Source organism: Tachypleus tridentatus, chromosome 8, assembly GCF_004210375.1.
Source record: "Tachypleus tridentatus isolate NWPU-2018 chromosome 8, ASM421037v1, whole genome shotgun sequence".
Taxonomy (NCBI): domain Eukaryota; kingdom Metazoa; phylum Arthropoda; class Merostomata; order Xiphosura; family Limulidae; genus Tachypleus; species Tachypleus tridentatus.
The window spans coordinates 76,787,814-76,813,477 of NC_134832.1; the positions used below are offsets into that span (position 1 = coordinate 76,787,814).

The 25,664-nt window shown below is 34.7% G+C and overlaps 1 long non-coding RNA gene across 1 annotated transcript in view; it reads right to left on the minus strand.

The window, feature by feature from the left end:
- Positions 1 to 8,189: 8,189 nt before the first annotated feature.
- LOC143224179 (uncharacterized) overlaps positions 8,190 to 25,664 on the minus strand; it is a 35,088-nt gene continuing 17,613 nt past the window's right edge. The window contains exon 3 of the long non-coding RNA XR_013013252.1: positions 8,190 to 8,811. This is a non-coding gene — a long non-coding RNA (uncharacterized LOC143224179). The remainder of the gene's footprint in view (positions 8,812 to 25,664) is intronic.

A 25,664-nucleotide genomic window follows, 5' to 3' on the forward strand; every position in this document is an offset into this window, starting at 1 on the left:
AATGAAGAAAAACAGTATCAATGGGGTCTAAAATACAAGAACTGGATGCATGAACAGTGAAGGAAGGTGTTATTCAGTGTCGAAACTCATTTCTTCGTATTGGGTCAAATAAGTCTGCACGTTCGCAGATCTCCAGGTGAGAAACTTCGAGAATCTCACATCAATCAGTTCGTAACACATAATTAAAGCTAATTGAGGTGTGGTACCGTGATCCATAAATTAGTAAAGATTGCAGTCAACTCGTGGACTCGATGCCAAAGCGGATTAATGATCTTCTGAAAAATAAAGGCGGTCATATCATGTATGAATTTATGAGTAATTTTTGGATTCTCAGAAATAAAACGCAAAAAATTGAAAAAATCGTAATTTTCTGTCTTGTTTCAAATAACTTGCACAAGGGTGTAAGTGGAAATGATAAAGAGGTTGATTTAGTTACAAAGAACGAATAAAATATTTTATTTGGGAAATAATTGCATTTATGAAATTATGATTATAAGATTCACATAAATTCGTGTTCAGTACCTCAGAGAAACTTTCCAACAATCTCAGAGAGAGTAGTAAAACAAAGTATTTTCCCACAGATAAGCTCGATCTTGTAATAAGAAAATGAGTTTATCTTTATAATAATGGGGTGAAACAAAATTTCCGTCAAAATAAATATTTTGCAGTATTTTAAACGAATGGGGTATTTCAGATGAAAAACTATAAATACAATTATGCTGAAACGTTTTGGGAAAAATTTAATATACAAATATTTTGATCTTTATTTAAACATCGATGTTTTGTTATCAGCAGATATTTTCGAGAACATCAGAGGCATTTATTTGAAAATATGTAAATTATGTGTTGCTTGGTATTGCACAGCACCTGGTTTACCATGGGATGCAATGTTTTTTAAACGAAGTTAAATTAGAATTGTTGATTACATAGGACAAGATCTTAATGATTGAGAAACGTATTCGTGGAGGTATATTGCAACGTTGTGAAAGATAAAGCAAAGCAAATAACAAATACATCAAATTTTATTATCGTAATTAAGAAAGAGTTTATTTAGCTTATATAGGTGTTAATAACCTATATGAATGGGTAACGAGCCAATATGTACGGTATGGTAGATTTAAATCGAATAATGCAAGTACTGATGTTATGAAGGTAAATAATGATTCTGAAGTCTGTTATATTTTATAAGTAGATTAATAATATTCAAGAGAGCTACATTATTACAAGCGGATATGCCCTGGCAAAAGAAAACATATTACAACTAAAAAGACAAAATGAATAAGAATTGTATATGATAAGAATAATTATGTGCTTCACTGTAGAAATCAAAGACAATATTTGTCATAGGGAATGAAACTAAAGAAAATTTATATAGTGTTAAGAGCTCAAGCAAATTGATTGGATTAATAAATATATTGAGCTAAGAGCACAAATGAGAACTACAGCTAGTAATGATTTTGAAAAAAAAGTTTAAAGTTATGTATCTGGAAATATTATGACAAATAGTGTGAAACGAGTTTATAAAAAATTGTATTCTGATTAAAAAAAAGTTCGAAAATTAATAGTTAAACGATACTTCAAGGACAGAACAATATTTGCAAAAATGTTATCCGATTTTCATACGACTAAAACAAAAATAAAATTCAGTAAAAATGTGTTGGTATGATTATTCTAGATCTTTCGAGTTCATTTATGTATGAGTTTCACTACGAATTCATGAAGCCAAACTCCAGTGCTGACTAAAATTATTATACTAAATTACTGATTCTTATATTTATAAAATAAAACAGACAACCTCTATAATATTATAAAAGAAAACATTAATTTATTTGGTACTTCAGACTATCAGATAGACATTTCTTACAGTATTCTGTTACTAACCAAAAAGGTTTTGAGTAAAATGGTAGATGAAATAAATAACCTAATTTGTAGTCTTAGATCTAAAATGTATACTTTAGAAATAGAAAATGATAAAATCTATAAGAATTATAAAGGTGTAAAGAAATGTGTTGTTAAAAATGGAGTTACATTAAATTAATATAAAATCTGTTTATTTGGGCAAAGTGAAATATATAAAATTATGAGTCTAACAAGAAGTAAAAAAGTACGAAATTTTAATATTCTATTACAGTTAAAAATTCTGAATGATGATAAAAGACCTACATTACTAGATGGTAGTAATACTTTACCATCTTTACCCTATTTTTCTCATATATAAGTGGAAGCAGTAAATATATTTAACACTATTGGCACTCTTTATTATATTGAAACTTGTAGGTTATTCACCTAAGTGATATTGCAAAATATTCTATCTCTGAATTAAAAATAATTAAATATAACATGGTGACAGAATTTCAGCTGTGCTAATGGATGACAACTGGAGCGATTTCTAAGAATTTCAACCTTATAGATTCAATAAAAAGTTAACAGAAAAAAATCGAGGCAATGAACAAAATATAACTTAATTTCCTTGGAAGGTTGTAGAAATTGTAAAAAGAACCATGTCACTTCCCCTGATAGGGCGAAAATAGATAAAGGAACGAAGTCTGTGGAAAAGGGTTTGGTTTGTTTTGAATTTCGCGCAAAGCTACACGAGGGCTATCTGCGCTGGCCATCCCTAATTTAGCAGTATAAGATTACAGGGAAAACAGCTAGTTGTCACCACCCACCGCCAACTCTTGGGCTACTCTTTCACCAACGAATAGTGGGATTGACCATCACTTTATAACGCCTCTACGGCTGAAAGCGTATGCTTGGTGCGACGGCGATTCAAACCCGCAGTCCTCGGATTATTAATCATGTGCCTTAATCACCTGGCCATGCTGGTCCTTGGGGTAAAAGAGCAACGAGAAAGAATTTTAATTAATTTCATTTTAGAAATTCTCGATAATTTTGAATTTTTTTGGCATTTTGGAGTTTTTGTTTTGGTATTTGTAAATACATATTCCTCTATGGATTTGTTTGATTACCTCTAAGTGAAGCAGAACCACCATATTACATACTAATCAGAACGTTTCACTTTAATTACTATAGCTGGGGTGCAACTTATTTCAGATTTTTTTCTGGAGAGTCCTGGTGTTCAAGGTGATTTCAATTCCTTTATTTTCAAATACCATGAAGTGTACCAAAGACATTCCCATATTAAATATTTTAAATGAGTGATCGTAATACATCTTTGTGATGAAGATGTGTAAAGATTTTGTGTCGGAAAGAGCTGTTAGTAGTAAGTCTCCCTAATTTACAGGCGGTAGTTGATGTGCCACAATGACACATGAATACGAAAACTGGGAAGAGAGGAAGGGTCATTAAAGATGCCGATGCCATAGTTCCAAGTGTCACCATTAGAGGACGAGATTTTAGGTCGCCATGATAAATGATTACTTAATAATACCCCAAAATATAGAATGTGTTTTTACTCAATGTCATAATACCAAATTTTGTACCAGAGGCGTATTATTGCCTTCATATTGAATACCTTGATAGTATCACGATGTAACGTTCAAAACTTATCTCAACAAAACTGATTAACTATTTCATCCTAAAAAGAACATCTTAAAAATTGGTCAACTGATCAGATATTTCAGTATCATGATAATAATAAAAATATGGAAATAATTATTATTTTTAATGTTTTATTTTCTCATGATAAAGATTTTGCAATCTGATCCACATAAAAAGTCACATTTATTAAGGATGTACTTACGTAGAAACGTTTTTCAACAAAATAATGAACAAACATATTATTACTATTCTCATAGGATCCAGATTTAGATAACAGTTTTCATTTTGAGACATATTGGCAATGATAATAAGCATAATATATACAATATTGTCACACACACAGATGAATATGCTTCTTGCAATACGTTTTTATTGTAAGCTCATGTAAGTTCATGTTTGATGTATTTTCCTACACTATGCTCATGTGAAGTTAGTCCTCCTCATCAATCAAATTATTCTCATTTTTCATTTCGACTAAAATGAATAAAGATCCAGTGGCTACCAGGTTTAGTGGGAGTCAGTTTAATGATGTATAACTGTCTTTCTTCATGGTAATGTAGTTGATTATTGGCAAGCACACTTCGAAATATTTCTCTCTACACAAATCCTGCGAAAGAACTGAATAAATTTATAATTTATTCATATCTTCTGAGATATCTGTTATGATGTTTCTAAACTGAAATTCTGCATATGCTAGAACATTTAATGAGTTGGGTAGACAGCACGTTTTTACCATAATACAAAACAGACGAACCTAATACCTCTACTATATCATATAATTTCAAACGAGTATGCGCAGTTTTGAACAGTACCAAAAAGATGTTGGCTTCATCTTTCTGGGGCAGATAATCGTGTTTATGTTTCCACTGAGAAGTTATAATTAAAGTAACATGTGTTACAATTTTGGTGTTATCATTCATTATCAAATGATATTCTTTAGCAGAAGTTGCGTCGGTTACTTGTGATTTATTCTCAGACCTAACCTAACACGTGCAATAAGTTCATTCTGACGTACCGTGTTTCTCCGATAATAAGACCTACCCATAAAATAAGACCTAGTGTGATTTTTGGGGATAGTTTTAATATAAGCTCTACCCTTAAAATAAGCCCTAGTTAAGAGTGGCAGGAAGAGGAAATAAATAAATAAAAATTAATTTATTAATTAGTTTGTTTAAGTATTAATCAGTTAGTTTAATAGTTTTACTTTGTAACTTCATTTTTTTTAATATATCAAAATAAGACATCCCCCGAAAATAAGCCCTAGTGTCATATTTTGGAGTGAAAATTAATATAAGCCCTGTCTTATTTTCGGAGAAACACGGTATCTAATAAAGTAAGGAACTAAATAGACATATGAGCATTGGTTATTTAAATCAAACTGATTGTGCTTAAAGTTATTTGCCCGGCCAATTTCCTTTCATAAACTGTAAAGGATATTTGACCTTTATCGTGTCAAAATTCACTTTATCCTTATAAAGACAAAAGCCTGTACGCGGTGTTAGTCGCTCGTGATAGTATGACAGGCTCAGAGCAGAAGCTCTGGTAGTCACGCGCTGTGCGTATGTCATCACCACGAAGCTCAAGACTTGCAACACGTGAATCTACTCTCGTGAATTTTGCATGAGCTGGAACGTGGTCAGCTGATTATCATTGATCAGTCGTTAACCTGTAGGTTTAAGCGCAGTCACCAAACGACAAACTTCTTTTACAGAGCCTGTTATGGTAAAAACTTGATGATGGGGGATTTTTTTTGTAAGTAAGGCTCAAGATAAATGTAGAAAAATTGTAAACAGTGTTGCAACAAAATTACCAATATGGTTCAATATAGTTAGTCTTAAAGTGTTTTCCTAACCGTGCATTAATATAGTTCAAGTTGTATAACAATTTCTGTAAAAAATAGACAAAACCATAACCACAAAAAAAAGTGACAAGTTTTTTGCGTTTCAAACGTTTTTCTAAGATAAGACATATATAAATCGTATCCATTTAAGATATTACTTCCACTTTTAATATTTTAATAAAAACAAATATAGTTTAAGAAATAAATAAACATCTGAATGGATGAAAAACATGTAATACACTGATGTTGTTTTTTAAGGTTGACCTAGCATACAATGTTTCTTAGTTACTAACAATACTGGAAGTTGTCCACTAGTGTATAATTTGAGATACTACCAATAAAGTCTGAAACACTCAGTACAACTTTGGTTAGAGTAATACTATTGTTCCAATTGGTCAACCAGTGTATAGTTTGAAATACAACCAATATGTCTTGAAACAATATCAGTAAGGAACTGGCTGGTGTACTGTTAAATTTCGAATTGGTCTAACACTGTACAGTGAACTATTACCAATAAAGTACTGTATAGCATTTGTTTGTGCACTACCAACGTATAGATTGAAGGACTACCAGTGATGTTTGAATCACTATCAGTACAGCATTAATTAGCGTACTACCAAGAGTAATACTACTGTTCGAATTTGTCAACCAGTGTACAGTTTGAATTTTTTTCAATAAGATTTAAAGCTCTATCAATATAGCTTCAGTAAGTGTACTACTAATGTTGGAACTGGTCTACTGTTGTATAATTTGAAGTAATCGTATTGTAATGAAACTTTAGTTTATATGTTACCGGAAAAAAAAAAACCTCTTATTTCGCAAAATTTTTATCCTGTGTGCATGTAGATTTCCAATGGGGTCACGATTTTTCCGTTTTGCCTTCGTTTCCCGTCACGGAGAACTTTATTTTCTTCCATTTCCAGGGTGCAAATATGACGTCATGAATACGTCACATGCGGATCCAACTCACTGGCGCCACGAGTAATTGGCTAGTTCTAATAAGGTTTGAAATTTGTTATTTATAGCGTTGGTTTGTGTACTTCCAATGTTCGAATTAGTCCCCAGAGCATAGTTTGAAATATTATCAGTAGACATTCTTTAATAGATTATTTAGACAAAGTAATCATGATGAAATTGAGTTGAATAGACGTCAGCTGCCAGTTGTAAAACCAGAAGTGAAGAGGATAATGTTTGGAGAGTTTTTCTCATTTCGTCCTCATGTTTGAAACTTCATAGCGTTGGTTAGTGTTCGTATATGACAACCTGTGAATTATTTGAAACACTACCAATAAGGTTTGAAACACTATCATTATAGCATTGTTTAGTGTACTACCAATATTAGAATTAGTTTACTAGTGTAAAATTTAAAAGTTTAATCTGAGGGTCGCGAGTTCGAATCTTTGTCACACCAAACACGATCGCCCTTTCAGCCGTGAGGACATTATAGTTTTACGGTCAATTCTACTATTCATTTATAAAAGAGTAGTCCAAGAATTGGCAGTGGGCGGTGATGACTAGCTGCCTTCCCTCTATCCTTCACTGCTAAATTAGGGACGGCTAGCGCAAGTAGCCTTAAGCAGCTTTGCACGAAATTCAAACAAACTACCAGTATAGAGTCTAAAATACTACCAAAAGAGTTTGAAAATTTATTAGTACAGCGTTGGTTAGTTTACTAATTGTGTTGAATTTGTCTGCCAGTTTACAGCTACAAAAGCCACCGTAAAGGTGTCAAACATAAACACTACAGCATTAATTAGTGTACTAAAAATGTATAGTTTCAAATGATACCAGTAAAGTTCCAAACTCTATCAGTACTTCGTGGGTTTGTATGTTAGCATTGTTTGAATAAACTGTCACTATAGCATGGGTTAGTGTATTGTTATTGTTTGAATTGGTTAATCAGTCTATAGTTTGAAATACTACCACTAAAGATTGAAAAATACCAGTACAGAGTTTGTTAGTGTACTACCAATATACGAACTGAGCTACCAGTGCGTAATTTGAAGTAATACTACTAAGGTTTTAAATGCTACCAATAAAGTTTGAAACTCTATTAAGACAGCGTTGGTTAGTGTACTACCAGTATTCAAATTACTCTACCAGTGTATAATTTGGACTAATACCAATAAGTTTTGAAACATTAACTGTGCAGCATTGATTTACAACGAACTTTTCAATTGGTCTACTAGTATATAATTCAAAATACTACCAATAGGGTTTGAATCACTAGAAATACAATGTTGGTTAGGGTACTGCCAATGTTCGAGTTTCACTACCAGTAATGTTTGAAACACTCTCAGTACGGAGTTGTTTATCACACTACTAATGTTCGAACGGTTTATTATACAATTATACTGTTTGAAACACTATCATTACAAGTTGTTTAATACACTACCAGTGTAAGTACTACCAAGAAGGTTCAAAACGCTATTAGTACCTCGTTGATTAGTGTACTACCAAGGTTTGAATTGGTCAACCAATGTATAATTTGAAATATTATCAATAAAGTTTAAAACACTATCAGAACATCATTGGTTAGTGTGCTACTAATGTTCAAATTGGATTACCAGTGTATAGTCTGAAATACTACCAGTAATTTTTGAAACATTATCTACAGCTTTGAGGGAAGAAAAATATATCATTGAGAACTTATAGAAGAGACATTGTCTAGAGTGTAAAATATTAAATCATTTATGAAGGACTTCAGTTTAACGATTATAGGCTGTAGCTTACTCGATGAGAGGACAATCGTTAAAAATCATTGAAGCAAAGATATAAAAAGAAATATTGGATAAATAAACATGCTTTTCTTTTTGCGTGTTTATATTTCTTTAGGAATCGTTTCTGCCTACAACATTATTTTAGATCTGGAAACTTGTGCTCTTGATATTTAGTAACTTCTCTATCTCCCAATGAGTCACTAGGAAGTAGTTTCAAGACTGTTTAGATGAGTACGCTATTTGGCTGCCTCGAAGAAACAACAACACGAAAATTCCGTGGCAGTAGTTTGATTTTGTAGGAAAGTAAACTTTCCTAACTGATGTGTTCAGAAATATTGATATTCCCATTCGCCTCGCTGGCGGTATAATTTTGTTGTTGTTATTTTCGTGTGTTTGGATTTGATTTTGGGTCGAAATGTTTTTGATTTGCTCAGTTGATATTTGAAGTTGTAGTTGTTTCAAAGAAGTGCGGATGGAGGAGTTCAGTTGGACCAAGGTAGCAGAGAGAAGGTAGGCAGGGCCGGTGGCATGACTATGTCCGTATACGGTCAGTGACATGATTTGACGGAAGAAAGAAAAAAAGCAAGACTACGAACATCCATCAAACGTCTTGCGATCAGAGTCATGGAGTGGCTGGGATCAATAAATCCAAATGCTTCAGAATTTGCTGTGGAAGAAAACGGGAGTATCCCGAGAAATCCAACTTTCACAAGACAGGCGCCGAATGTTTTACCGGTCCTGTGCCCAAAACTAAAATAAAGAAAAACATAAATAAAGATTAGTCCCTGAGTGGTGAGTTTGTAAAATGTGGTTTGTTGTTGTTTTATGATGTCTCGGAGATCATGATTATGTTGTATGCGGATATTGTTTTGTGTGGGGCGCTTGTCATGGTGTGTAACTTGACAGTTAAGGATTTTTTTTCTGCTATTCCATAAAAGTTTTAAGCTAATGTTCTTAATTGGTCCCTGAGTAGTGGTATCTTTCAAGCTTCATGTCTGTAATTAATTGGAACGAATTTGAGTAGCCTAAGAGCCATTCTTAGGACTCTGTTTTGTTGAAGTTGGAGTGTTCTGGCGATGCTTTTTTGGATGTTGCATATGACTTGATTTTAATTATGGTATTAGGTGTGCATTTTTTATTATTTCCTGTAATATGTTTTAACTGATAGATTCTTTTGCTAACTGATTTGGTAATGATTTTAAGTGTTTGTTGTGTCCAGGAGAATCGTGTGTCAAATGTTATCCCTAGAAACTTTGCATAGGAGCTTAGCTTTATTATGCTATTGTCTAGTTTAAGATTCACATTTTTCAGGTTCTTGTAATGTTTGTTTAGGCTGCATCTGAATGTGATGGCAGTGGTTTTGTGGGGATTTGAAAGGACTGTCCAGTAATTACACCAATTAAGGATGGCGTTTAATGATGCTTTAATTCTATCTTGCAATTATTGGATTGCATGACACACTCCAGACAACAATATCGTCAGCGTACTGTGAAAAGTAAGTGTATGTCATGTCTGGGAAAGGTATGTTGTTCACGAATATTGTGGTAGGACAGATCCTTGGGGTACAGCAGCAGATATTGAATGTCTTGGAAAGAGTGTGGTTTATTTTAACTGCTACGGTGCGGTTAGTTAGAAAGTTAGAAATCCATCTGATGATTTTCTGGTTTACGTTTAGGGAGTATAGACGATATCTAATGGCATTGAGCCATACCAGGTCAAACGCTCCTTTTACGTCCAGGAATACTGCAGTTGTTGTTTGGTTGTTATTGAATGTCTTACATGTGGATTCTGTGAATCCGGTTAGGTGACCAGTTGTATGTCTTCCTTTCCTGTGTTTGTTTCAAGAATGATAGTGATTTTCACTTTCTTCCAGGCGTCGGGATAATATCCTGACAGGAGAGAAAGATTCGTGATGTTGTTAAGGTGTTGGTAAAGGTCATTGGAGACCTTTTTTAGATGATATTTCTAATACCTTCTTCTCCAGATGAGGAGTTTTTCAGTGTTAAAAGGTTAGTTTTCTCATTTTGATTTGGCTTCCAAAAACGTTGTGGACGTGTGTTGCAGTTGCGTTAGCTTGGTCTAGTTGAGACATGGTTGTCAGTATTTTGTTTCAAAGATTAGTTAAACGATGGTGAATTTATGTCAGCATGATGAAGTAGTGGTTATGTTGTTGTATGTGTTTGAAAAGGTTGTTGTTATTTTTCCCCATGAGTGATATGAATTTTTTTCCAGAATTGTTTTGGTTTGACATTATTATTATCTACTATGTGGCAGAATTTAAGCCAGCTTTCTTTTCTTTGGGTGTTTATGTTGTGCTCAATAAATGTGTGTGTTTTATTCATTTTTCGCTGCCTCAGGAGAAGGGACACGCTAATATTCATGAATTTGTAGTAGAGGGCGTGTTGCTATGCCAAAATACAATGCAAGTTGTACAAAGTGTACATTACTAGGAGCATGTTGCTAGATCGCCATGACAGGTAAAAGTTGTCATTGTTTGTTTTTGAATTTCGCGCAAAGCTACTAGCCGTCCTTAATTTAGCACTATAAGACTAGAGGGAAAGCAGCTAGTCATCACCACCCACCGTCAACTCTTGGGTTACTCTTTTACCAATGAATAGTGAAATTTACCGTCACATTATCATGCCCCCAGGGCTGAAAGGGCGAGCATGTTTGGTGTGACGGGGATTCGAACCTACAACCCTCGGATTACGAGTCGAGCCCCTTTATCACCCCATGCCGGGCCAGAAGTTGTCATGTTACCATGTAGCAATAGCGGATTAAGGTATGACGTTGAAACCAAATTATGATAATATTAGATAGAAATATTTAATGTGGATACATGGTTATATCTACAAATAAGATAAAACAAACTTTATGCAATAGTAAATATGATGTACAATTAATGAATAAATTTTGAATTTATAAAATTGAATATCAAAGTGGAAGTTTAGTGGACAAACAAAACGTAATGTAACATATCATACAGTAGAATATAAGAGTTGTATAAAATAGGGAAAATACCAGAAAAATTGGCTGTAACATACCATATAATTGGTGAGACCTGCTCTGATATTTATGCACAAATGCAAAATTACAGACATATCACGTGATATTTAAGAAACTATAAAATATGAAATTCATCACTTGCAACTTAACTCCTAAAGATGACGTGTGTCATGTCGAAACATGTAGAGTCATTATTTTGAAATGATTTTAATTGCATATTGATTTTAACATTATATATTTATTATTGCTAGAGCCACAAAGTGGCAACAGATGGTACGTTGGTATTATATATGAAAGTGCGTATAACTTAGTTTGACATTAACTTTCAAAGTCCTAAAATTAATAATGATATGTTTACAGTTTCTTTTCATATTTAAAATATTAAATACATTTTACAAAGACAAACTGTGTTTCAACAGGTGGATTGTATTACTAAAGATAGTGTTTATATAGGCAGATAATGTTTCTGTGAGTGGATTATGTAACTAGAATTATAAAGGTGAATGGTTTGGCTAAGCATATTGTGTATGTATTTAAAGTTGGATGATATTACTTCTGTAGGGTTGAATAAAAATTTCAACTTGTCTCATCTTATGTTTATAGTTTTCTTACATTTCCAAAGCTTTTATATATAAAACAGTTATCATTATTTCATTTCTATACGTTTTATATATGATCTGTTTGTCTTGAAAAGGATGCTTATTTAAATCTCTAAATAACATAAAATACTTTAACAAACAAAGTTACTGTTTCACTTTATACTTATATATATTCTCACATAACGCATATTTTTCTCATTATAATGTACATATTTCTGTTTTCATTCATATTTTAGTTTTAACACGCTATAAACTCTGTAGTAAATTTCGCTAAAAATAAACGTAATAAATAAATAACTCACTATTTAACCAATTACTTACTATTACTGAAGTTATTTAAATAGAAACATTTACAGTTTTCTATAAAATATTACTTGAAGTATAGATCTAACATATTTAGTATTTATTTTTCAAAATAAACTTATCTACAAAAACGAGACTAAAGCTGTTACACTTTCAAACGCATATATTTATTTTCAAATCAGAAATTCTATTATACTATATCAATTAATCTTATCAGATAACACAAGCCTGTGAATTTAAACTTCATAAATTATTTGTTTAAAAGGATTGATAATGGATTTTTAATAATTCAACTACACAGATCTTGAAGATAATATTCTTTTTTCTATCATGTAAGCATTTTTTACAAATCAAGAAGAAAAACTCTTACTTAAATGAAATTATTAACTAGTTTTTCACAACAAACATTTATTATTATTATTATGTGTGTTTCTCGTGGGTTATAGAATGATCAATAGGAATTCTCACGTCGCGTTTAGTCTAGATTGTCAACATTTTAAGCACAGCAAAATGTTATCCAAAATCAATGAAAATTATTAAATTATGTAAAAGTACATGTGACATTTTGTGAAAAATCTATACGTGGTGGAGAAAGATAAATATAATTATCAGATTCATCAATCAGGAATTATTACAAAATATGTAAAAATTTCAAGACAATGGAACAATCACAAGCATGTGCAACCAATAACAGAGATGAACTTCAAAAGTACTTTAAAACAAAAATGTAAATACTCATTATTCAGTAAGATTAAACTTTGCTAGACATACAGGAGTCGATCAAAAGCTTAAACAGGGTCTACTACATCAGTTGTTAAGGTATTCAGCTTCAGGTGTTACATTTTCAGCAAACCTACGAGCTCTGGCACTGGGGATATTATCGACTCACTCAAGGCAAATTATATGATTTCTTCCTTCTAGTAGAAAATCATGTTCAGTTGTGCTCTGTACAGCTGTACTAATGGTTAGGATACACTGTTTAAATTCTTCCCATGCTGTTGAAGAAAAAGTGATAAACTATCTTTGTTTGGATATAGCTTTCCTTTTATGAAATCCTTGAACTGTCAAATATAAATTTCAAATAATTTTCGTAATTTGATACAGTGATCTAATGGTCATTATCAATAGGTGCTTCTTCATGTTGTATAATAAGGAATGAACCTAGCTGTCATCTTTTACTGTTTTATTTATTCTTCTTGAATAAAGTATTTGTTCTTTTCGCCATTTTGTTAATGCCAGTAATATTTCTTTTCTTCCAATAGGCTAAAATATAATGTAGCACACGAATTGTTATGTCGCTCTTAGCAATGTCTCTTTGATAACAGACAACTTCAGTTGTTATAGCAGCCTAGCAGAATGTCCCTAAAAATGTAAACTCTGGACAACTTTCATTGTTATAGTGGCACGACAACTTTTGCCTGTCATGGTTGCATAGCAATACGCCTACTAGTGACACGTAGTGGACGTCATCGTCTTTGCCTTCTTCTCTCTTCATCTGAGGCAGCTTATTAGCATTTGCATCTAAACTGTCCCAATAACTATTTAACACTAACATATTGAGAGACGAATAAGTTGCTAAATATCAAGTGTAAAAATTATCAAGTCTAAAGTAATGTTTTAGATAGAGACAATTTCAACAGTTTGTTTGATTTGAATTTCTCGCAAAGCTACACAAGAGCTGTGCGCACTAGTCATCCCTAATTTAGCAGTGTAAAACTTAAGAGAAAGCAGCTAGTATTTACCACTCACTGACAATGTTTGGGCTACTCTTTTACCAACGAATAGTAGGATTGACGTAACATAATAATGCCCCAATGGCTGAAGGAACAAGCATGTTTGATGGGACGGAGATTTGAGCCCTCGTACCTCAGATTGGGAGTTGAGCATAATAACTACCTGTACATGCCGGGCCCGGAATTGATGGAAACGAAAAATACGCAATATTTTTACATTTCAATAATATATATATTTTACAATGTGATTTTATTTGAAAATAAAAATTATTGACATCATAAAAATTACAGTGGTTACAAAATTGGCCTAAATAAATAAGAATAGGAATATCAACACTTATTTTAAATTCACGATTCCCTAGAGTTTCATAATGAGAAGGAAGTGAAACTACACTGAAGCAAACATCATTTTCATATTGAACACATCTGATTATCCATTAGTTTTTGAGATTTATTCTTCATAATGAGAAGGAAGTGAAACGACACTGAAGCAAACATAATTTTCATATTGAACACATCTGATTATCCATTAGTTTTTGAGATTTATTCTTCAGTGTTTCAATTTAGGACATAATATATCATCGACAGATAGCATATCAATTTACTTTTAAGTAGGTTATTTTAAATGCTTCTGTTTATAACATAATCTATCATAATAGGAGGCATTCTTATTAGCTTTTTTAGAGTTCATCTTCAACCTTTCAATTTATAACGTAATCTATTACTGATGGGTAGATTTCTCTTAGCTTCTGGATGAAAACGATACATTAGATGTGATAAAAAGATTTTCAACACTACGTCAAATGTGTTAGCAGCATTATTCTCCTAACAACATAAGTAATATATAAATTAAAACTATAATTACAAGATGAGACAATTCGAAATCAGTAGACAATGCTACAGAAGCCTAATAACACCACCACCTTTGCAAACATCAAGTAAGAAAATTCATTTATAAAACCTTAATAACACAATATTCCTATACATACAACAAACGCCTATACAAACTCTATGTTTAGTAACACAGTCCACCTTTGTGAAATTAATTTACTATTTTCCTTTGTTAGATATACCCGACTGTTTTAATTTAAGAGTAGAACGAATTTAAGATTTAGTTATTTTAAGAAGCAGTAGTTTATTAAAGGTTTGTTTACGATGACCGTGAGAGTCATACTACTTGTAGTCCAACTGTCGTAAACTGGAGATTGTCGTATTATTGCATCGTATAACCAGAAACGTCTAACTTTTCTAGAGCATTATTACATAATAATATCTCGCACTGCGTGGAAAGTTCTAGACCTCAGTTGGGCTATTTATAAATGCGCGTTCAAATTTTAGTCCAAAGGAGACAAAGTTAGTGGTAGATATCTACTCAAATCAGTTTTGACTGTATGTTTGTTAGTCTAATCATAAAGAATAAATAGTGGTATTTTAATGTAAAGCTATCGTAGATTGTACTGTCACAGCAAAGTAGAAAATAATAAAGCTATCGTAGATTGTACTGTCACAGCAAAGTAGAAAATAATAAAGCTATCGTAGATTGTACTGTCACAGCAAAGTAGAAAATAATAAAGCTATCGTAGATTGTACTGTCACAGCAAAGTAGAAAATAATAAAGCTACCGTAGATTGTACTGTCACAGCAAAGTAGAAAATAATAAAGCTATCGTAGATTGTACTGTCACAGCAAAGTAGAAAATAATAAAGCTACCGTAGATTGTACTGTCACAGCAAAGTAGAAAATAATAAAGCTATCGTAGATTGTACTGTCACAGCAAAGTAGAAAATAATAAAGCTATCGTAGATTGTACTGTCACAGCAAAGTAGAAAATAATAAAGCTACCGTAGATTGTACTGTCACAGCAAAGTAGAAAATAATAAAGCTATCGTAGATTGTACTGTCACAGCAAAGTAGAAAATAATAAAGCTACCGTAGATTGTACTGTCACAGCAAAGTAGAAAATAATAAAGCTATCGTAGATTGTACTGTCACAGCAAAGTAGAAAATAATAAAGCTACCGTAGATTGTACTGTCACAGCAAAGTAGAAAATAATAAAGCTACCGTAGATTGTACTGTCACAGCAAAGTAGAAAATAATAAAGCTATCGTAGATTGTACTGTCACAGCAAAGTAGAAAATAATAAAGCTATCGTAGATTGTACTGTCACAGCAAAGTAGAAAATAATCTGTCTTGCCAGTTATTATCTAAAATAATTGAACAAACTTGTGTGGACTTCTGACAAAAAATATACAATTATTTAAAGTTCTGGTTATAATTGTGGTAACAAACAGTGTAATGTAAATGAAATCATTTACAAATGTATTGTATTAACAGAGCTAGACAAGAATAACTCGTCTTGTCAATTGTGTTTTAAAGTAACTGAACCAGACTATGCCGACTTTGAAGAAAAGAGATGATGACTGAAAGCTTTGGATACAACTAAGGTAATTAACTGTGTAATACAGCTGTGTGTATAGATTTAACTTGTTTTAATACGTTATTTTTAAATAAGTGGATTGGGTACTGTTTGTTTATGGTTGAAATGTATTGTTAAAAAAATTCATAAAAACCTACTCATATTGGCAAGTAAGTCACTATCTATGGGAGTGAACGAAGGTAAAAGGAATGTACATGTAAAAAGACCCCCCCAAAAAAAACGACAAATAAACCTATATATGTGGAGCTCTAGTGACATAGAAAATATTGTCAAGTCAAAACCATACTACATAACCATGTCTACTGATTCTGATGAGAGAGAGAGTTGAGGGACTTGATCTTCAAAATGGCGATACTGAAGAGTTTGCTAAATAACAGCAAGGCCTAGAGAGAGATACAAAGAAAAAAGTATAAACAAAAAGGACTAAAAAAGAGAAGGACAGATAGAAGGAAAGAAAGACTGGAAGAAAAAAGAAAGAAGGGAAAGGACTCCAAATAGAGGGAAAATAGAAGAAGAGAGACTGGAATTAGAGAAAAAAGAATACAAATTGAAATTGTTAAGCTCATCCAAAAGCATGAAAAGTGACCAAAGAGTAACAAAGAGGTTAGTTGATTGGTTGTATGACGTTTTATGTTGCAAAGCAAATAGTGTATATGAGTCAAACAACCAATAAAATTTTAGAAAAAAGTGAAATTATTAAAATTCGTAAAAATGAATCATGTTGAAACAAACCAAAGTTCAATTTTTGAAATAAAAACTTAAATAGCGTTAAAACAGGCCAGTGGCTTTTAGAAGGCTAAAAACATTAGTAAGGTGGATAGTGTCACTATCACCAATGACACTGTTCAGCGTCAGGGGTAAACCTGTGGATAAAACATGTCTAAAATGGTGCCGTCGTTCAGAGTCGTAACGATGGCACGACAGTAAAATGTGGACCATTGTGACCTGAGTGTCACACAGATCATACATTGGTGCATCAGTCTCAGATAAATAAAAAAGATAAGTTAAAAAACTGACCAATGCATGATCTAGTTTGGAGAACTTCGTCTTTCTGATCCTTACAGAAGCAAAACAGCCAAAGTGCAATAGAGGGTTTTATTTGGAAAAGCTTGTTTTCACGTTGTTCACTCCAAGTTGACTGCCAATTGGCACGTAACCGAGCCTTGAATACAGGACCATAGTCCATGTACGCAATAGGCACAGCAGTGATGGTGCCGAACAGACAGCCTTAGATGCAGTATCAGCGACCTCGTTCCCGCGAATACCAATATGGCCTTGTATTCAGAAGAATTGGAATGAAGTAGATGTTAAAGATAAATGGGCCAGGTTTTAAATATTGGTGAGAACAGCGTGAGAACTAACGTGAAACGATTCTAGGGCCAGAAGAGAACTAAGCGAGTCGGTATAAATAATACAATTCGAATACTGTTTAGATTCTATGTTATTCAGGGTAAGAGAAATGGTGTACAGTTTGCTAGTGAACACTAGATGGGATTCAATGTGCAACCGCCCAACCACAACAAACCATGGCAAAGTCCACAGAGTCACCTGATTTCGAACCATTCGTATAAATGGGAATGGAAGGATGATTCGAAAGAAGTTCGACAAATAGAAAACGGTATTTTTAATCGGAAGTATCCTCTTTTCTCACATGACTCATAGAAAGGTCACACTTGGTAATGGAAATAAGCCATAGTAGGATGAGCTGGCCAGTGGATACAGCAATGTTATCCAAAGACAAGCCCAATTCATCCAAGTGTGTCTGGATACGAAGGCCAAAAGATGGCAGTCCATCTGTTCTGAAAGGTCATGACCCATTGAGAAAGGAAAACAAAACCCCAGGTGGGATGGTGGAGTGAGGATCGAAGTTTAGAAGTATACAGTAAAGTCAGTTCCAAATGACGGAGGTGTAAAGGAGGCCCACGAGACTCAGTGTACAAACTCTGGAAATGCGGAAAGCACCCATACAGACCCGAAGGTCCTAATAATGAACAAGGTTCCAGCATCTTCAAGGCTCTGGTCCTGGCAGTCATAGACCAGAGACCCATAGTCCAGTTTCGATTGAATGAGAGCACAATATATCTTTAGCATAGAACATTGATCCACTCCCAAAGGTGTAAGAGAGGACACGGAGAATATTCAGTGCCCTTTGTACACTTGGCTCATAGCTACTTGATGTGTGGCATAAAGGTCAGCTTGCGGTCAAAGATAAGCCCCAAAAACTTTGCCTCAGGGACCACGGGAAGCACAACTTCATCAACAGGGAGTTCAGGATTGAGGCGAATACCCATTGGCAGCAAAAGTGCATGCAAGAGTGTTTAGGAAGAGAAAAGCTAAAACCGTTTGCTGTAGTCCACTTAAAGTAAATGATTGAGAGCAGGCTGTAACTGCCGCTCAATAAACCTTATGTTCGACACCTAACACAAGATGTGGAAGTCCTCGACATAGAGTCTATTTACAATAATAGAAGGGAGTTGTCCTGTGATGGCATTAATCTTTATACTGAAAAGTGTGACACTTAAAACAAAACCCTGAGGGACTCTAAACTCTTGTAGGAAAATATGGGAATGTGTTGATCCCACATGAACTTGGAATCTCCTGCTCATTAACAACATTTTTAATAAGAATGGGTAAATGGCCATACAACCCAGATTAGTGAAAGTCTCATAAAATGCTCTACCTCCACATAGTATTGTAAGCCTTCTCAAGGTCAAAGAATACTGATACAAGATGTTATCATTTGAGAAAGGCTTTTCTTATCTATATCTCAATACGAATCAGGTGGTTCACAGTGGAGTGCTGTCGTCGGAACCAACACTGGGTGGGCGAAAGGAGATTGTTTAATCAGAGTAACCAAACAAGACGAGCATTAACCATCCTCTCTAAGATCTTACAGAGACAGCTTGTCAAAGCAACTGGACAGAAGTTTGAATGAATCTTGGGATCTTTCATAGACTTAGAGAAAGGCAAGACAATAGTCTGGTGCCACGCATCAGTAAAATCATTCTTCTGCCAGATCCAATAAAAAACACTAGAAGAATGGCAAGAGAAACAGGAGAGAGATGGTATAACACCTCGTAGCGTATATCACCAGCTTCGACCACTTTACAGCCAGACCAATGAAGAGCAAGTTTGAGTTTTTTCAGTGTAAAGTGGCGATTATAGTTATAGAGATGATCAGCCCAAAAGGAAAGAAGCAATCACTCTGCTCGAGTCTTGATGGCTCACAAGGTGGAGGATGAAGCAGAAGTACTAGATACCTGGCAAAGCTTTCGCTGAGAGTATCAGAAATGCTCTGGGCATTAGCAACTTCCTGGCCATTTGAAAGCAAGGTCGAAAGGGAGACAGAAGTATACTGCCCATTGACCTTCCGAATCGTGTTTCATACGATTTTGGAACTGGTAGTAGAAGAGATACTAGTTTTAAATTTAATCCAAGATTCCTTCTGGCTTTGACGTCTTACCTGCTGAGCATATGCTCGACTAGTTGAAAATCGATGCAGTTCGAAAGTGTGGGATATGTACGAAAGGTATCCCAGCGCCGTTTTTGAGCCTTCCGGGCCATGTGGCAGGCAGGATTCTACCACGGACGAGGATATCGGGGAAAACGTCTCGAGGTTTTAGGTATAGACTGAGCAACTGCTTGAACAATACAGTCCATTACTGCTGCCATACAGTCGTCTATTGATGGCTAACAGACGATGGCAGAATCAAGTTCCGAAAAAGCAGTAAAAGAGGGCCAGTTGGCTTGGTTTAGCTTTCACCGAGCCACGCGGGTCGGTTGGGACCGACCATGGTCACTCTCTCTCAAAACGATAAGAAATTTATCACTGCTACTCGCCCATCACATGTCCTGTCTTTCTATACAAGAAAACTTCCGAAAGGTAATTGTATTGGCTGGTTTTAGAAATGTTTCCTGTAAGGAAAGACACATCGGACGATAATAGTCGGTGTTTTGATGCCATCCAGATTATAACGTAATTCTCAACAGTTTGATTATGTCAAAGTGGCCATTTTTACTTCTGTTTTCAGCTACGTCTTTTTCTTTATTCTCTTTATTATAAGGAGGTAGCTGGTAAAATAAGCAGGTCTCTTTCGTTGGAAGAAGATTCCAGCAACTGAGGGCATGAAGGAATGCATCTCGGGGATGGAGATAAAGATGAACCCAGAGCCAGTAGAAGTGGATCTGGGAAGCCACTGGAAAAAGTGATGGGAACAGAAATGAGAATAGATGTTAAATCATCTAGTCTCTTAATCATGAAGGGCAAAAGACTATTGAAGTGATTTGAAAATGACTCTTTTGGAGGAATGGAGAGATTCATCTGCACTCCCACTGTAGCAGTGGAATAGAGTGCAGCAGTATATGTCTGAGACAGAGCAGAGGACATTAATTTTTGAACCTCTAGATAAGAGATATTATTTACAGTCTTTAAATGCTGTACCTTTTTCACCCTCCACCCACTTAGGGCAAGAACGAAAGTAAAATGGGTATGAACCACTACAGTTGACACAGTGTGGTTCAAGTTTGCATTCGTAGGCGTCGTGGTCTTTGCCACCACTGCGAGGACAGATACAGATCCACGACAAGAGGTCTTTGAATGTCTGAATCTCTGGCACTGAAAACATTGGAGAGGGCTTGGAATATATGTCCTAACCTTACAATTTAGGTATCCTGCTTTGATAGTGGCAGGTGAACGTGGAAATGTGAACGTCAAAATAATTACATTTGTAGGTAATATAATTCCGTCTTTGTGAGTGGGAAATTCGGCACATTGTAGAAAAGCCTTGGCTGGAGAAACCAACAAGGATCTCATACACGGGAATGTTCTTAAATCCCTCTCAACTATGATTCCTCTGGAAGAAGTCAAAGCTGCATGAGGAGTAATGTTGATGAGTATATCCCGATGCTCCTAGAATTCAGGACAAGTTTAGTATTTTGTGGTGAAGATGTTTCCACCAAAGTTTCCCCAGATCGTAACTTCCTTACTGACTTGGGGAAGACAGCATGCCCTTCTAATCTCTTTTGAATAGAAAATGAGACATTTGCTCTAAATATTTCTCAGATAAGGAGAGCGTGATTAGGAATCGAGATATAGAATCTGAGTGAGACGGTAACTATACAACAGAGTCATCCATGTGTGGTCGTTTTCTGATAATCTGTTTGTTTTCAATTTTTATTGTTTTAAATATTGGAGTATCCATAATAAAGGGAATACATTTCAGTACCCACTGACCCCACCTACCATAAAGCCCTTGAAGGGGATGTTTTACAATACCAATCAAGGGCATTGCAGCAACGCCAAGGTTTTATGAGCACTACACCAAACACCAGCATCAGATACAATGTCCACAACACTGGGAAAGTCCATAACTGGTACTTGGTTGACCATAGCCCAAGTGAACCAGCTGAGTGGCCCTTGGAAAGCCACCCCAAGACTACCCGTCTACAGGAATTCAAGGCCAAAGTGGTATGTTAAGGTTAGACCCCTTAACCACCAGGATCCTCTCCTCCTTTCACGGGTCGCCACGTACAGCAAACATGTGGGTGGATGTTTAGGTTCCAGAGGAGGTAAAATGAGAAGTTCCGTCACCAGGAATCCACACCAAGGGGAAAAAAAGAGGTTAGAGGCAACCAACCCAAACTTTCCAAGTTTGATAAACATAGATACTTTTCTAAAAAGTCAGAACTGGGACAAATGCAACTGAATAGTCTGTCTCAGCTCCTTCTTCACTGGAAGAGATCTACAAGATTATGAGGGCATGACTCCAAAAGATGCCATAGACTATAAAAAATTAAAAGTGACTTTGACTATGAACTTACCAAGGAAGATTTTCACGAGATGTTAAGAGAATTGAAACACGACACTGAAGAAACTGTATTTTTTGTGGCACGTCTCTAGTGATATTTTACTCAGTGGACTGACGCAGCTTAAAGTAATAATAGTTTTAAAAGACTGACAAATCTACTAATACTGATATGTTAAAAGTTTAGATTTAGTGTTTTATGGCACAAAGCAGCTAGGTTATCTGTGCATGTTAACAATTTAGATTTAGTGTTTTATGGCACAAAGCAGCTAGGCTATCCGTGCATGTTAACAGTTCACAATAATATGCTCCAAGAAGTTAACAGATAAAAGGGAGAAAAAATGTTATACTTGTAAAAATGGAGCACACTGCAAGTGAGTATAAGTCTGTCATCAAAATGCAACAGCATAAACATCAGCATAAAACAGCTGGAGCTACCTACAAATATCGTGCTGGTAAGAAATAAGAAAAGACTGACTTTCACTATGGATGCTGCTTCCAGAAGAAACAATATAGACAACTTGTTAGATTCATTACAAGAAGGAATGCTATCACCATGATTAAACAGTGCGTAACTAATGGTTATCTTAAGTTAGCAGATGTGTATCAACTACAAATTGTGGCTGGGGCATGTGACTAACATCAAGAAGTACCAACAAATCACATCATGCCGGTAGGTAAAACTTCTGTCAGGGAGAAAAAGCAGAAAGACCTATAAGACACTAAGTACAGCGGTACAGTAATGACAACCAATCTAGTATCTGATGCTCAGATGGCAGGTAAGGTACATCTGTTTTTGTTTATTGATGGGTCAGTGAGAAATATTTCTATAGCAAGAATAAAGATGGTCACTTTATACTATTTGGAAGACCTTTGGACAAGTGTATGAAGGCATCCATGTATGACTTGATGATTGACAATATAGAAGGCAATAGAAGTTTAACAGAACCAGACAGATAAAAGACTGATGATGCCTCTCCACTCACTATAAAATTTCAGGAAAAGAAAAGTAAGATATCAAGTCCTTGCAATTATCGAAAGAATGAAATCCCAAATGTGAGTCAACGAGAATTGAAGAAAGCACAAGAAACCTTCATTGTAGAAACTTTGGAACAGTATTCAGGAGAAAGTAGAACATAAGACAGTGAAGAAAGAAACTTAGAGAATAGAGGATCAGAAGCAAAAACTCTATTGGATCTATCAAAGCAGTTCTACTGGGAAAGTTAGACAGATAATAGTATCAACAGAATACCAGACTTAAGTGACGAAGTTGACTCACAAGTCGATTGGGGGAGAACACCTAAGAATAAATAATATGGCGCACATACGCACCAGCAACTTCCATTTGTAGGGAGTCATTGGAGGTATGACCAGATTTTACAATTCATGTGACATCTGCCAAATAACAATACCTTTAGGTAAGGATGCCAATGTACCACTGGGTGAAATGTCTCTCTTAGAAGAGCAATTCATCAGAGTATCCATGGGCTTGATTAGACCACTAGCACCTGTATTTGACAAGGACAACTGGTATAAGCTGACAGAAGTCAACTATGCAACATGCTACCCGGAAGCTATGGCACTGCCAAAGATAGAAATAGAGAGAATAGCAGAAGTTCTCTTGGAAGTGTTTTGTAGAGTAGCCTTTCCGAAAGAAGTATTGAGTGACAGAGAAATTAATTTTACCTTAGAATTGATGCAAGAGATGTGCAGACTCTTAGTTATTTGTTTTTATTTAAATTAATGAGTGAGAGGAAATTAGATTTTCAATAAATGTCGAAACTTATTATTCTATTTTAGAGAAAAGCATGGAAAAGGTCTTATTTCAAGATTTTTATTTGCGAAAGGCAATACAATAGGGTATTTACACTGTGCTGTTCACAGAGATCAATCGTCGAACATTTACCTACCCGTAAACTACAGAGTGTATTTTCAAGAAACCAAAGGTCTTATTTCTATCGATATCTTAGGAGCATTTTCCTTTTCTCATAAAATAACTCAAAATACTAAATTTATATTCTAATATAGATTATTACGGAAGTAATTTAAATTTATTGTCCCAAAGTGGCTCCACTTAAGTTTGGAGGCTTATAACAGTAAAAACCACGTTTTGATACCCGTGGTGGGCAAAGCAAAGACAGCTCATTGTGTCGTTTGGTGATTAACTACAAATATACAAATTAAATTTGCTTATACAGTAAATTTGTTTTTTAAATGTTAAATCAAATAAAACATGAAGCTCTCGTAAACTTGATTTACATCCCGTAATAATATCAACTAAAAAGTTATTTACTCACCACTACACCTTCAGGTGTTATCCACTCTTGATTTAACATAGGATCAACAACAAAATGAAGAGATTTGGTATACTTGTTTCAAGATAAAATACTGGAAAACTGAATGTTGCTGAAACTTAAATAAGGCACCCTTGAGCACTGAAACGCACGCTGTAGTACGGTTGTCTCTGTATTATTTTGTTATATTGGCCCCATATGATCACGATGTTTTCTGCATAGTACATTTTATATTCTACAAGCATATCCTAGGACTATATTAGGCCTATGCCACTACACCATTAGCTTATCAGAATGCTCAGTAATATCCGTTTCCTTGTTTGTTTTGAATTTCGCGCAAAGGTAGACGAGAATTATCTGCGTTAGCCGTTTGTAATTTAGCAGCGTAAGACTACAGCTAAGGCATTTAGTCACCATCACCTTCTAGCAACTCTTGGGCTACTTTTTAACCAACTAAAAGTGGGATTAACCGTCTCCTTATAACGTCTTCACGGCTGAAAAGGCGAACATGTTTGGTGTGACAGGGATTCGAACCCACGATCCTTAGATTACGAGTCGAGCGCCATAACCAACTGGCCATGCCGGGCCTGGTAATACCTGTAAAGTTACAAATTATCGAAAGGTCTCTGTCCCCACCTTGCGTAATTGTGACTTCCTTTGTCAGCGCAGGAGTTAGAAACGAATAATCGTTTTGTTCTTCTCTCTCCAAAAGTTGAATTATCAATATGTGAGGATCTTCAAGGGAACCATGCATTGTGGCTCTTTCATTATTGATATTGTCCTACAGTAACCTAAAACTGTGTGTGTTAACACGTTGAAATCACTAGTAAAGGAATTGGTTGTTTTCTTTGTTTGGTTAGACAATTTAAGGAGACGACCACACTCATCACAAAAATTAATAAAATTTAAAGTGGGTAATTTGACATTGGCAAATAATTATCACACCACTGTAATTTACTATGGCCACTGTTTATGATTAATTCACGGTATGTGCAGAAAGACAAGTCGTGCACCAGTGAACACATTATTCACTTATTAATAGTTTAACATAGAAAAAGTCTTTCAATTTTATTTCGTTTTCCTTTTTTTTTTTCGATTTTTAAGAGCTTTGACTTAATTAAAAAAATCATTTAAAAATAATTGTAGAAGAATGCAAATGAATTATACCTTTAAGTTATTTTAGCTTTATAACCACAACAATAATATATGTTGTGTAGTAAACCGACATGTAGACATTAAGATATGTGTTTTTCAGACTTGTTTAAACTGGAACAATTTTAGTTTTTTTCTAACTGGTGTGTCGGGCTTTGAATCGTGAAGTCCAATGGTTAGAGACGTGATACCACTGAACACACTGTGACAGCAAACACCTTTATCTGAAACAAAGATTTAAAGTTCTTGTAGTGAAGGTGTTGCTAACTATATG